The sequence below is a fragment of the Nomascus leucogenys genome, chromosome 25 (genome assembly GCF_006542625.1).
Source record: "Nomascus leucogenys isolate Asia chromosome 25, Asia_NLE_v1, whole genome shotgun sequence".
Lineage (NCBI taxonomy): Eukaryota > Metazoa > Chordata > Mammalia > Primates > Hylobatidae > Nomascus > Nomascus leucogenys.
Genome location: NC_044405.1, coordinates 6653201 through 6666727, shown reverse-complemented (window position 1 = coordinate 6666727; position 13527 = coordinate 6653201). Strand labels below are relative to the sequence as shown.

Sequence of the window (13527 nt, the reverse complement as noted above, 5' to 3'; positions counted from 1 at the left end):
ATAATATTTGAAACTATAACATCCAACTTGTAGACACAAGGAGAGGACCAGAACAGTGAAGTCACCCAGAGCCTTCACATTGTCATTTTAATGAGTTAATTGTAGAACAAGTTACTCCTGTACTCCTTTTTTTTTTTTTTTTCTTTTGACAGCATCTGGCTCTGTCACCCAGGCTGGAGTGCAGTGTCATGCTAATGGCTCACTGCAGCCTCAACCTCATGGGCTCAAGCGATTCTCCCACCTCAGCCTACCTAGTAACTGTTTCTACAGGTGCTGACCACCATGCCTGGCTAATTTTTGTATCTTTTGTAGAGAAGGGTTTTCGTCACATTGTCTAAGCTTGTCTCGAACTTCTGCGCTCAAGGGAACCACTCCCCTTCACCCCCCCAAGTGCTGGGAATGCAGGTGCTAACCAGCAGACTCGGCCTCCTGTACTTATTATTATACGTAAAAGTAAACCTCTCTTCTTTAACTCTCTTTTTAATAATTATTCTGTTACCTGAAATCAAAAGATCCTTAAATTAGGGAGGCATATGGCAAAGAGTGGGACTTGAAGAGACCTCATAGTTTGAGTAGGAAAATTGCTGTAGCAAACAGACGATTGACCATAAGAAGTCAGATCTGAGCCACATGTCTCAGTGAATGCTACTTGATTCACTGAGAACAGATACTACACTTGATCTTAGCCAAAAGGCCGAGAAGCGATTAATGTTACGGGATTTAAATGACAATATTAGAGCCAGATTACATGATGTCCTCACCATGTATGTCTCTGTATATAAACATAGAGTGAAATGATGATTTTCTGTTTATGTATTGACTATGCATGTGCTTTTTCACAATTGTTACCCACTGTAGGAAGAAAGGGACGAGGAAATGCTAAGTTGACTGAGAAAACCCTTATTTGACAATTTTTTTTTTACATGGACCTAACATAGATCCTTTTAAAAATACCAGGAAGAGTTGGCAATCGTGTTGGCATTAAATTCAGGTACAGAGTTTTAGAGTTGCATTTTTCCATATACGTGTGCTGAGATTTTACTTGTGTAAATTTGCATTTTGTTTCTTTAAGGCCGATTCAGACAGTAACTTCCATAAACCTCTTACCCTCTATCCATCCATAATGAGATTGGCTGAAATTAAATGCGCTAGGTGTGATGTAGCTGAGATGCTATTACATTTTTGGTAGCATCGTTAAAAGTGCAAGCTTTCAAACATTAGTGTTATTTGAAATGGAAAGGTTAATTTAAATGTTTAGGTTTTATAAAGAACACACTAATCCAAATTCCTTTATTTTATTTATTTTATAGTGGATAAAGAATATTCTCTTTCAATTCATCACTTGACATATAAATTATATGCACTTAAAATATAAAAACTGATTACTCTTCTCAAATTTGAAATAGTGATTGCTACTAATAGATTCTGATAGGTCCCTTGTGACTCACAGGTGGCTCAAATTGGTCTGTTCTGCTTTTAGGATGCTACAAACAAAAAATAAAAGATTATCTAGAGTCAAACTACTTCTTAAAAAAATAAACTAAATTTTACTCTGATGACACCTTGAGTTTAAAAAAATATCAACAGACTTCTGAGGCATTCCTGGTACACATTCATTATTTTCATGAGACATGTCAATCAGCAGAAGATACATAAAAACTTCTTAACTAAAAACTCTTGAGTTAATTATATTGAAACTCACTTATTCATTATTGAAGATCTGTTTTAAATGGGATCATGTAAATTTGAGTTGGATTTGGATGATATGTAATAAATGTTGGTTATTAGCAGAAACATTAAGTGTCCTTTTAGGAGATTTTACGTAAATATATAATTTCTCCAACTTTTATCATTCTTCCTTTCCCTTAGGGTAACCTTCCTCTTTGTCTTTTCCTCGTGTAGACAGCCTCCTAGTATCTCTCCTCTTTTCTCTTCTGATTACTTTGGTGAATCTTTATGTTTCATGTACTTTCCTTAATATCACCATATACTCTGCTTGTTTTGTCTTCCTTCTGTAAGTTGCTCTTGCTCCTCAGTGAGTCATACTCAAATATCTTTGTAATCCAAAAGAGATATATGTCAACACAGCAAAATGTGCAGTCCTCTGGTATAAATAAAAAACTATTTGGCATTTACAACTATGAAGTAAGAAACACAGAGATAGAAAATCCAATTCATCACATTATGTAACAATAATGTACCTATAGCATATGAATAGAACTATTAAAACATTTTAGAAGTTAACATAAGAGAGAAAGATACCTATTTATAGTTAAAAAAAAAAGCTAATGAATTCACACTGTTTAAGGCCTGTTTATGCAATGGAAGCCTGACTGGATCTAAGAGTAGGAGAAAAACTTGACTCTGATACCAAAATAAAATGGAAATAATTAAAAATAAAAAAAGAATGTCAATGAAAACATTTACATCAGGGGTTTCTAATACAGTATATGTTTTGTTGGCTTTGTTTACAAAGAAATATTGAGTTTACATGTAAGAAGTGCCAAATCCTCTGATTAGCCCATTGGAAGGTAATGGGGTAGTGCCATAAATAAATTATATGATAGAATTAAATCCAAAAGGAATAGTAATTTGCATATACAACATAAGAAACTTAGTAGTATCTCAAAATTTTTATTATTATACTTCTGATATTCTTTGGGCTGTCTCAGTTCAATCAGAGGCTGAAATATTCCTCTAGTTTCATAAAATAAAAAGCAAGTAGAAGTAGCAACAGAGGCTGGTGAGTGGTGTTTGTTTCCTTTCTGGTATGGCTTGGCTCTGTTCCCACCCAAATCTCATGTTAAATTGTAATCCCCAGTGTTGGAGGTGTGGCCTGGTGGGACGTGATTGGATCATGGTGTAGTTTTTAAAGGTTTAGCACCACCCCCCTAGTGCCGTCTTGTGATATAGTTCTCATGAGATCTGGTTGTTTAAAAGTGTGTAGCACCTCCCCCTTCACTCTGTTTCTCCAGCTCTCACCATGTAAGATGTGCTTCCTTCCTCTTCACTCCATGATTGTGTTTCCTGAGGCCTCCCCGGCCATGCTTTCTGTACAGCCTGTGGAACTTTGAGCCACTTAGACCTTTTTCCTTTATAAATTACCCAGTAATTATCAGGTAATTTATAGCAATGCAAGAATGAACTAATACACTCTCTAAGCAAAATACTTGGAAATTCAATGCCAAATACTTATTGAATATGTATTGGTTTCAAGGTATTTGTAATATGGTGATATGGTTTGGATCTGTTGCCCCTTTCAAATCTCATGCTAAATTGTAATCCTAAATGTTGGAGGTGGGGTCTGGTGGGAGGTGATTGAATCATGGGGGTGGATCCTTCATGAATGATTTGGCACCATCCCTTTGGTGCTGTGCTCATGATAGAGTTATCATGAAATCTGGTTGTTTAAAAGATTTTAAACCTTTGCAGCAGCCCCTCTCATCACATACCTGGAGGTTTGTCAATTTTGTTTAACTTTTCAAAAACAATTTTTTTCACTGATTTTTTTAAATTTCAATTTCATTTTTTTCTGCTCTGATCTTTATTATGCATTTTTTTCTACTAATTTTGGGTTTGGTTTGTCCTTGCTTTTCTAGTTTCTAAGATGCACCATTAGATTGTTCATTTGAAGTTTTCTTCTCTTTTTTGATGTGGGCGCTTATAGCTACAAACTTCTCTCTTAGTACTGCTTTTGCTGTATCCCATAGGTGTAGTAAGTTGTGTTTCCATTATCATTTGTTTCAAAAATGTTTTCAAATCTCTTCTTTATTGCCTCATTTTCCCACTGGTGATTCAGGAGGATATTGTTTAACTTTGATATATTTGTATAGTTTCCAAATTTCTTCATGTTATTTATTTCTAGTTTTATTCCACTGTGGTCACAGAAGACGCTTGATATGATTGCAATTTTTTGGAATGTTTTTAGACTTGTTTTCTGACCTAAAATATGGTCTATCCTTCAGAATAATCCATGCGCTAAAGAATAGAATACACGTATTCTGCAGCCATTAGGTGAAAATATTCTGTAAATATCCATTAGATCCATTTGGTCTATAGAGCCAATTAAGTCTGATGTTTCTTTGTTTATTTTCTGTCTGGAAGATCCGTCCAATGCTGAAAGTGGGGTGTTGAAGTATCTGGTTATTATTGTATTGGGGCCTATCTATCTCTTTAGCTCTAATAATATTTCCTTTATATATCTGAGTCCTCCAGTGCTGAGTGCACATATATTTAAGATTGTTACATCCTCTTGCTGGATTGACTCCTTTATCATTATATAGTGAATTTCTTTGTCTCTTCTTATAGTTTTTTTTTTTTTTTTTGAAGTCTATTTTGACTGATATAAGCAAAGTGACTCCTGCTCTTTTTTGGTTTCCATTGGCATGAACTATCTTTTTCCATCTCCTTATTTTTACTCTATTTGTGTTTTTATAGGTGAAGTGTGCTTCTTGTAGGCAACAGATCAATGGGTCTTATTTTTCTCATCCATTCATCCAGTCTATTCTTTTGATTGAAGAGTTTAGTTCATTCACATTTTTACATTCAGTGTTATTATTAAGGACTTTCCCCTGCCATTTTCTTATTTGTTTTCAGTTTTCTTTATTTTTTTTTCTTCCTTATTTCCTTCCTGTCTTTCTCTAGTGAAGGTGGTTTTCTCTGGTGATATAATATCTTCTGTGTATCCATTGTATGTTTTTTGGTTTGAGGTTACTAGGAGTCTTGCAAATACTATATTATAACAAATTATTTTAGCTTGATAACACCATTTGCATAAACAAACAAATAAGCAAAAAGGAAACTAATAAAAATAATATACCTTAACTTCATCCCCCTACTTTTTAACTTTTTGTTGTTTCTATTTATATTGTTTGTACTGAATGTGTTTTGTAAAGTTGTTGTAGTTATTATTTTAGATTGGTTCATCCTTTAGTCTTTCTACTTAGAATAACAGTAGTTTGCACACCACCATTACGGTGTTACAATATTCTATTTCCAGTGAGTTTTCTACCTTACTATTATTGTGAGTTTTGTATCTTCAGGTGATTATTTATTGCTGTAATGTTCTCTTCTTTCTTTCAACATATCTTGTTGAAAAGGTCTGGTATTAATGAAATCCCTCAGCTTTTACCTGTCTGGGGAAGTCTTTATTTCTTCTTCATGTTTGAAATATATTTTCAACAGATATATTCTTCTACAATAAACATTATTTTTCTTCAGCACTTTATACATGTTATACCACTCTCTCCTGACCTGTAAGGTTTCCACTGACAAGTCAGCTGCCAGATATGTTGGAGCTCCGTTAAATATTGTTTGTTTCTTTTCTTTTGCTGCTTTTAGGATCCTTTCTTTATCTTTGAACATTCGGAGTTTGATTATAAGTGCCTTGAGGTATGCTTTTTCAAGCTAAATCTGCTTGGTATTCTATAGTGCTCTTGTACTTGGATATTGATATTTTACTCTAGATTTGGGAAGTTCTCTGTTACTATCTCTTTGAATGAACTTTCTACTCCTATCTCTTTCTCTACCTCCTCTTTAAGGCCAATAAGTTGCAGATTTGCCCTTTTGAAGCTATTTTCTACACCCTGTAGGCATGCTTCATTTTTTTTTATTCTTTTTCTTTTGGTCTCTTCGACTGTGTATTTTCAAATAACCTGTCTTCAGGTTCACTAATTCTTTCTTTTGCTTGATCAATTCTTCTATTCAAGGACTCTAATTCTTTTTTTAGTATGCAAATTGCATTTTTCAGCTTTAGAATTTCTGCTTGATGATATTTAATTATTTCAATCTGTTTATTAAATTTATCTGATAGGATTCTGAATTCCTTTCCTATGTTATCATACATTTCTTTGAGTTTCCTCAAAACAGCTATTTTGAATTATCTATCGGAAATGTCACTTATTTCTGTTTCTCCAGGATTGGTCCCTGATGCCTTATTTAGTTCATTTGTTGAGGCCATGTTTTCCTGGCTGGTGTTGATGCTAGTAGACGTTCTTTGGTGTCTGGGCATTGAAGAGTTGGGTATTTATTGTAGTCATCGATGTCCAGGCTTATCTGTAGCTGTCCTTCTTGGGAAGTCTCTCTGGGTATTTGAAATGACTTGGGTGTTGTGATCTAAACTCCATCTGCTTTAGAGGGTGCCCAAAGCCCAGTATGCTGTGGTTCTTGCAGGCTCGTAGAGGTATCATACCGCCTTGGAAGGTCTTGGACAAGATCGGGGAGAATTCTCTGGATTATCAGGCAAAGACTATTGTTCTCTTCCCTTACAATCTCTCAAACACACAGAATCTCTCTCTCTCTCTCTCTCTCACTGTTCTGAGTTACCTAAAGGTGGGGATGGAGTGACACAAGCACCCCTGTGGCCACCATCACTATAACTGTGCTGGGTCTGATCTGAAGCCAACACAGCACTAGGTCTTGCCCAAGGCCTGCTGTAACCACTCCCTGGCAACCACCTATGTTAGCTCAAGGCCCTGAGACTTGACTATCAGTAGATATCAAAGGCAGCCAGGCTCGTGTCATTCCCTTCAGGATGGCGAGGTCCACCAGGTCCTTGGTGAGTCCAGAAGTACAGTCCAGTAGTCAGAGACTAGAGTCAAAAATTTTAGAAGTCTACCTGGTATTCTACTGTATTGCAGCTGAGCTGGTACTCCAACCACAAGATGCAGTCCTTCCCACTCTTCCCTGTTTCTTTCTATGGCAGGGGAGACTCACCTCGGAGTCACCACCACCCCAGGTCATGAAGAGTACCTCCAGAATGCTGCCAATATTCCCTTAAGGCCCAAGGTCTCTTAAATCAGCTTGTCCTGAATGCTGCCTGGCCTGGGACTCACCTTCTGGGAAGTGGGCTCCTATCTGGCTCTGGGCAAGTCCAGAAATGCCATCTAAGACTTTAGTCCTAGAATCAGGGGTGCCAACAGCCTGCTTGGTGCTCCACCCTGCTGTGGGCATGCCGATACCTAAAGGTGAAAGACAAAGTCCCCTTTAATTTTTGCTCTGCTTTTCTCAAGCTGAAGGAGTTTTGCCCTGTAGCCACCACAGATGGTAGAATGCTGAGTCTCACCTTAAGCCAGCAAGTTTCAGAGGCTCACAAAGGCTCTTGATGTAGGACTTGGGTATCCCTGCTGGTTATTCAGGGTCCAAGGGCTCTTTAGCTAGCAGGTGATGAATGGTGCCAGGACTAGGTTCTTTTCCTCAAGGCAGCAGATTCTCTTTGGCCCAGGGTATGTCTAGAAATGTCATCTGGGAGCTAGGGCTTGGAACAGGGGCGTCACAACTCTAGCTGGTGTCCAGAGTTCTTCTGTGGCTGAACTGGTACCCAAAATGCAAAACAAAGTCCTATCCGCTCTTCCCTTTGCTCCCCTCATGCGGAAGGGAAGAGTCGCTTTTGGAGCTCTGAGGCGTGCATCCTGAGGTTAGGGGAACTCCCTTGCCAGAACTCCTTTGGCTACCCCGGCTTCTATCTCAGTATGTCATGTGACTCCCTAGTTACCCTTCTCTGGGCCTAGTTCAGCAGTAGGACTCACCTAAGAGTTGCAGTTCTCACGGCTTAGAATGCCTTTCAACTTCACTTGGAGTCACACAGAGCTGTAGCCCTTGGTGGCTTACTATTCCACCGTCTTGCCACCTATTTTTTGAAGCTTTGAAGCCAGGCATTGACTTCTTTCTAGCTCTAAAACTACTAGGTGGTTTATTCTTCTAATAGAAAACGGTTTCATGTACATTGAAAATTTGTTGTTTAGTGTAGCCCCCCTCATTGATTTTCTTAGCTAGATCTTGTGGAAAACTGGCTGCAACTTCTACATCAGCACTTGCTATTACATCTTGAAAATTTATGTTATAAAAACAGCTTCTTTCCTTAAACTTCATGAACTAATTTCTCTTAGCTTCAAATTTTCTTCTGTAGCTTCCTTACTTTTCTTGACTTTCCTAGAATTCAATAGAGTTAATACTGGCTCTCAGTTAGGTTTTGTCTGAAGGGAATATTGTGGTTTGATCATCTACCCAGATCACTCAAACTTTCTTTATATCAGTTATAAAGCTGTTTTGCTTATTCTTTATGTATTCACGGGAGTAGTACTTTTTAGTTTCCTTTAAGAACTTTTTCTTTGCTTTTCTAACTTGGCTAACTGGTGCCAGAGGCCTAATTTGGGCCTTTCTTGGTTTTTGACATGTCTTCCTCACTAAACTTAATCATTTCTAGCTTTTGATTTAAAAGGTGAAATATGCAGCTTTTCCTTTCACTTGGACACTTAGAGGCCCCAGTATGGTTATTAATTGGCCAAATTTCAATATTGTTTTGTCTCAAGGAACAGAGAGACCCTAAGAGAAGGTGAGAAGACAAGCGAAAGGGTGGTCAGTAGAGCAGTCAGAATGCACACACCCGCTATCAATTAAGTTCGCTGTCTTTTATAAGTTTGGTTTGGGGTTCCCCAAAACGATTATAATAGCAACATCAAAGATCACTGACTACAGATCACCAAAATAGATTTAATAATAATCAATATTAAGTTTGAAATATTGTGAGAATTACCAAATTGTGACACAGACACATCATGTGAGCATATGCTGTTGAAAAAATGTTGCTAATAGACTTGCTGGATGCAGGGTTGCCACAAATCTTCAATTTGTTAAAAAAAGACTGTATCTGCAAAGTGCAATAAAAAGAAGTTTAATATAACAAGGTTTGCCTGTAAATTCATTCAATTCACATCATAATCCAATTTACTGAAGATTGCAAATATTATATCTAGTAACACTAGGGATTCTTCTATGATTCTTTATTTGGGTTGGAATTCTATACAATTAACATGTTTGGAGTTTACACCCAGTAGGAGACACCAATGACTATAATGCAATAACAATTCACGTTGTTTGGTGCTCCTTTGTTTTTAATAATAAGAAAAATTGACCTTAGCTTATATTTTGAACAGCACAATTAAGTTGGAAAAGCTATCAATTTGCATAGAGTTTATCTTATGAAAATAATAAAAATAATAAAAATAATAATGATTCGGCCTACGTGCAGTGGCTCACTCCTGTAGTGCCAGCACTTTGGTAGGCCAAGGTGGGCGGATCACGAGGTCAGGAGATTGAGACCATCCTGGCCAATGTGGTGAAACCCGGTCTCTATTAAAAATAAAAAAATTAGCTGGGCGTGGTGGTGCACACCTGTAGTCCCAGCTACTCAGGAGGCTGAGGCAGGAGAACCGCTTGAACCTGGGAGGAGGAGGTTGCAGTGAGCCAATATCACGCCACTGCACTCCAGCCTGTGCAACAGAGTGAAGCTTCGTCTCAAAAAAAAAAAAAAAAAAAGAAAAGAAAAGAAATAATAATGACTCAGCAAAATGTTGGGGATATAAAATTATAGACAGGTAAAATAGAATAAGGAAAATAAATCTCTTTCTCTGTATTTAAAACAAATATAAAATAGAAATTTAGATTTTTCTGCTAGTCCATCATTCACTACTTTGCATCATTTTAAAACCCCAATTATACAAATTAATAGAACTGTGCATGGTTCCAAGTTAAACACATACATTTATGAGAAAAAATGACTGTTCTTAATGTTATACTTCAAGGTAGTTTTCAAACTGTCAACGACTGTACATTTCAGGCTAATTTAGATTTATATATAATCCTTAATGAATGTACAATGAATGAAAGAAGTACTCAGTAATTACTTTCTCTAATTATCTATTTTAATTACATTCTAGCTATGTGCAAAAAGAAAGCAATCTAAGAGATTTGTATTTAAGAAAACTAAAATCAAAGTCTTCCTCTATATGAGTGCTTTCTTACAGGTGCCTAGGTAATTATTGCTTTAAGCTCATTAATCCCCCTCATCCAGCAAAATGAAATTTAACATGTTAATAAGCAAAATCTGATTTTCAAAATAAGTCTATTATAATAGAAATATGGAAGGGTACAAGTCTGCCATTTTCCTAAATATTAAACATTATTTTTCAAGAATGGCTTAAAATATAAGCCTTGTTTTGCAAGGTATAAGCCTTCCATCTTCAATATGTTTTTTTAAAAAAAATTGGCTTTCAAAGGAAATCCATAACTACATTTTGTCTCATCTAATTGATTATATGCTAGTTATCCTTTAGAGTTATCTTTGATTTTATTCTAAATAATAAAATACCTTAAATGTATGAATTACTTACTCATATGTTTTTAGGAAAACACAAGAATTTTGGATATATATTTAAAATATTAAAGTTATATAGTTTACTAACATATACTGGGGTATATTTTGTATAGCAACAGTTATGAGCAATTATAATACTTACAGGTTGTGGGATCTTTTAAAATATAATGTTGTCCCTGTCCCTGGAAATATTGTAGCACAGCCTGGTTAACCTCTTTAAAAACGGTATGTGTACAATTATTGACATAGATGACTTCAGCGATAGCTTTAATAAATATGTATGTCAGTAACAATAATGGTAACAACAAAAACAGCAATAAAACTAACATCGTCGAGCACTTACTTCTTAGCATTGTACTGAGTACGTTACAAACGCTGCCTCATCTAGTATCCATGGTTACACAAATAAAGTCTTCGTTGGACTGATTTTTCAAGTAATGAAATTGAAAATGAGGGAAAATCAATAATTTGTTGAAAATCTCACAGGTAGTAGAGGTGGGATTCAAATTGAGATAAATGTTTCTCCAAGCCCATGTCCTTTCTCTAACACTATTATTTTCATTAGTTCAGATTTCTAGTAACTTCATTTAGTTTTATACATATGTGTATATATATATTTATACATATATGTGTATATATATGCAAATACAATCAAATTACATAAATATATAATATGCAATATTATGCATTTAATTTGGGGGATTCTGGCTTTTTAAAATCTGGAAAGGAAGATAAAATAAATTCTTCCACTTTTAAACATTTTAAAATATTTTCTCCTTAAAATTACATTTCAGAAATCTCTCCTTATTCTTTTATGCTTATTAACTAAGGTCTGAAAAACAAGGCTATTTTAAATCACCAGTAACACATAAATTTTTTTTTAAAAATAGAGACTACATAGTTTAATTATATAATCAATGCTATGCTACATTACTGTTCACATATTTGTACACATCTATATAATTCCTCTATAAATAAAATTCTTAGAAGTAGAATCATTGTACCAAAGATGTATGCATGTGTCAAATATTGATACATATTGCCAGTTCAAATACCCTGAATTTATTCAAAAGTACATGTCAACTGATAAACTTTTTTGCCATCTTTACAAATCATATGGACAGAAACGGCTTCTATAGTATTAAACTGTAGACCTAGTGACGGAAGCCATAAGCTTAGTACGACTAATACCAATCTGCCATTTTATGGTCCTGGATAATTTCACAGAGGAGAAACTCCACTGATATTGGAGCATTCACCTATGGACTGCCATGTGAGAAAGAAATAATGTCTATGTCATATAAACAATTGAGCATTCCCTCTTATTGGATCTTGACTTAAAGAAGTCCTTTCAGGTTTAGCTCCATTTTGGAGCTTTGGAATATTTCATAGACTCACTGCCTTTGTTTCAGTCTGGCATTAGCATTTTCTCTGCATACCCTGTGAATGATAAGTTTATGTATTCTGGGAGCAGCCTGATCGGTCTCAGCTTTTTATATATTGTGTTTTTCTAAGGCCCATAGGGTGTTCTTTTAATGATTTTGAGCATAATGGTGACTTCAAAAGAATGTTTGTTGTAGTTTATCTAACAGCTGATTATAATATGTTAAAAAGTCCTTTAACAAATATGCTCTGCTATACTGGCCCTTACACATTTTCTCTTTGTCCATTTGTTTTTAAATTATGTACTTTTTGTTAATACTATAGAGTTTTTGCAGACTAAGTTATTTCACTTTATGGGACTTCAAACAATAAAACATTCTGTAGCTAATGAACACAAAAAGAGTTTCATGTATTCTCACATGCAATGATTCCTTTTTCTATTTTTATTTTTTTGAGACATGGTCTCACTCTGTTGCCCATCTGGAGTGCAGGAGTGTGAGCATGTAACTGTAGCCTCAAACTCCTGGGCTCAAGCTACTTTCCCACCTCAGCTTCTTGATTCCTTTTTTAATTCTAACACACACACATACATATACACAGAGACACAGAGACATACACACACACACACACACACACATATATATAGCACCTTACTTTTATTACAAATGCCAATGTTTAACTTAAGATAGTCTATATATTATAAACTAATGGCAAGTATACAGAAGGTTAAAATTAAGAAAGTCTTTTAATTTCTACTTTTTGTATTCTGAAAATTTTATTTTATTTTTTGAAATAGACCTTTATCATTTTTTGATTTAGATAAACACAGATGTTAGTATTTTGAAACAAAAGTTTGCTGCAGACTTATTTCTAATCCAAAATATACAATCATTTGGACAAATAACATAGTCAAATTCTATTTAACTATGACAATCATATTTAAAATATTTTAAAATCTTTAAAGCATTGACTTCCATGTACAATACATTTAACATGTAAGTAATACTACATAATTTAAAATGGATTTGTTGTAAAATCTATTTTTTTTTTTTTTTTTGGTGATGGAGTCTTGCTCTGTTGCCCAGATGTGAGTACAGTGGTGAAATCTCAGGTCACTGCAAACTCTGCCTCCTGGGTTCAAGCAATTCTCCTGCCTTAGCCTCCAGAGTAGCTGCAATTACAGGCATGCACCACTATGCCAGCTAATTTTTGTATTTTTAGTAGAGACGGGGTTTCACCAAGTTGGCCAGGTTGGTCTTGAACTCTTGACCCCAAGTGATCCACCTGCCTCAGCCTCCCAAAGTGCTGGGATTACAGGCATGAGCCACCTCTCTCACCGGTGATAAAATCTGTTAAATGTCTACAGATGTTTGAAAAAGAAATGCCTACACAAAGGCAGTTTGCTTTATTTCATTAAAAAAAAAATAGAATTTGTTTTATCTGCAAATAAAAAGCAATATTTAACCAAATAATTGTTCATGAAATTTTTTAAGACTAAATAATAACATAAATCATAAATTAGTCTACTCATTTTTATTGTATGTATTTAAAATGTACAATATGACATTTTGCTACATATAAATAGTAAAGCGGTTACTGCATCAAGCAAATTAACATATTCATCATCTCACATTATTATAAATTAGTTTAAAATGTAAAGACTAAAAGGCCCTTTGTTCTGAGGAATATAATGGCAGCTTGAGGACCTTAGAAATTTTTACGTAGAAAATAGGTTTATAAAAGAATATGCAAGTTATAATTAGAACTTATATAAAACATTGATATAAATTTATTATGTTAAAATTGATGATTTGATGGTTTTATAAATAATATATAACTATACATATATATGTATTTGTGTATATGTGTACACATATGCACACAGACACCCAAACACAATTACCATGCAACATATATTAACAGGCCTGTCAGTCACCAATTTTCTTTGATTTTTAACAACTAAATGTAATCGATAATTCTTATTGTTTAAA

The 13527-nt window shown here is 35.0% G+C and overlaps 1 non-coding gene across 1 annotated transcript; it reads right to left on the bottom strand.

The window, feature by feature from the left end:
* Window positions 1-519: 519 nt before the first annotated feature.
* Window positions 520-706, bottom strand: LOC115833175. Its single transcript, XR_004028623.1, has one exon. It is a non-coding gene; the product is annotated as a U2 spliceosomal RNA (small nuclear RNA).
* Between the last annotated feature and the right edge of the window lie 12821 nt (window positions 707-13527).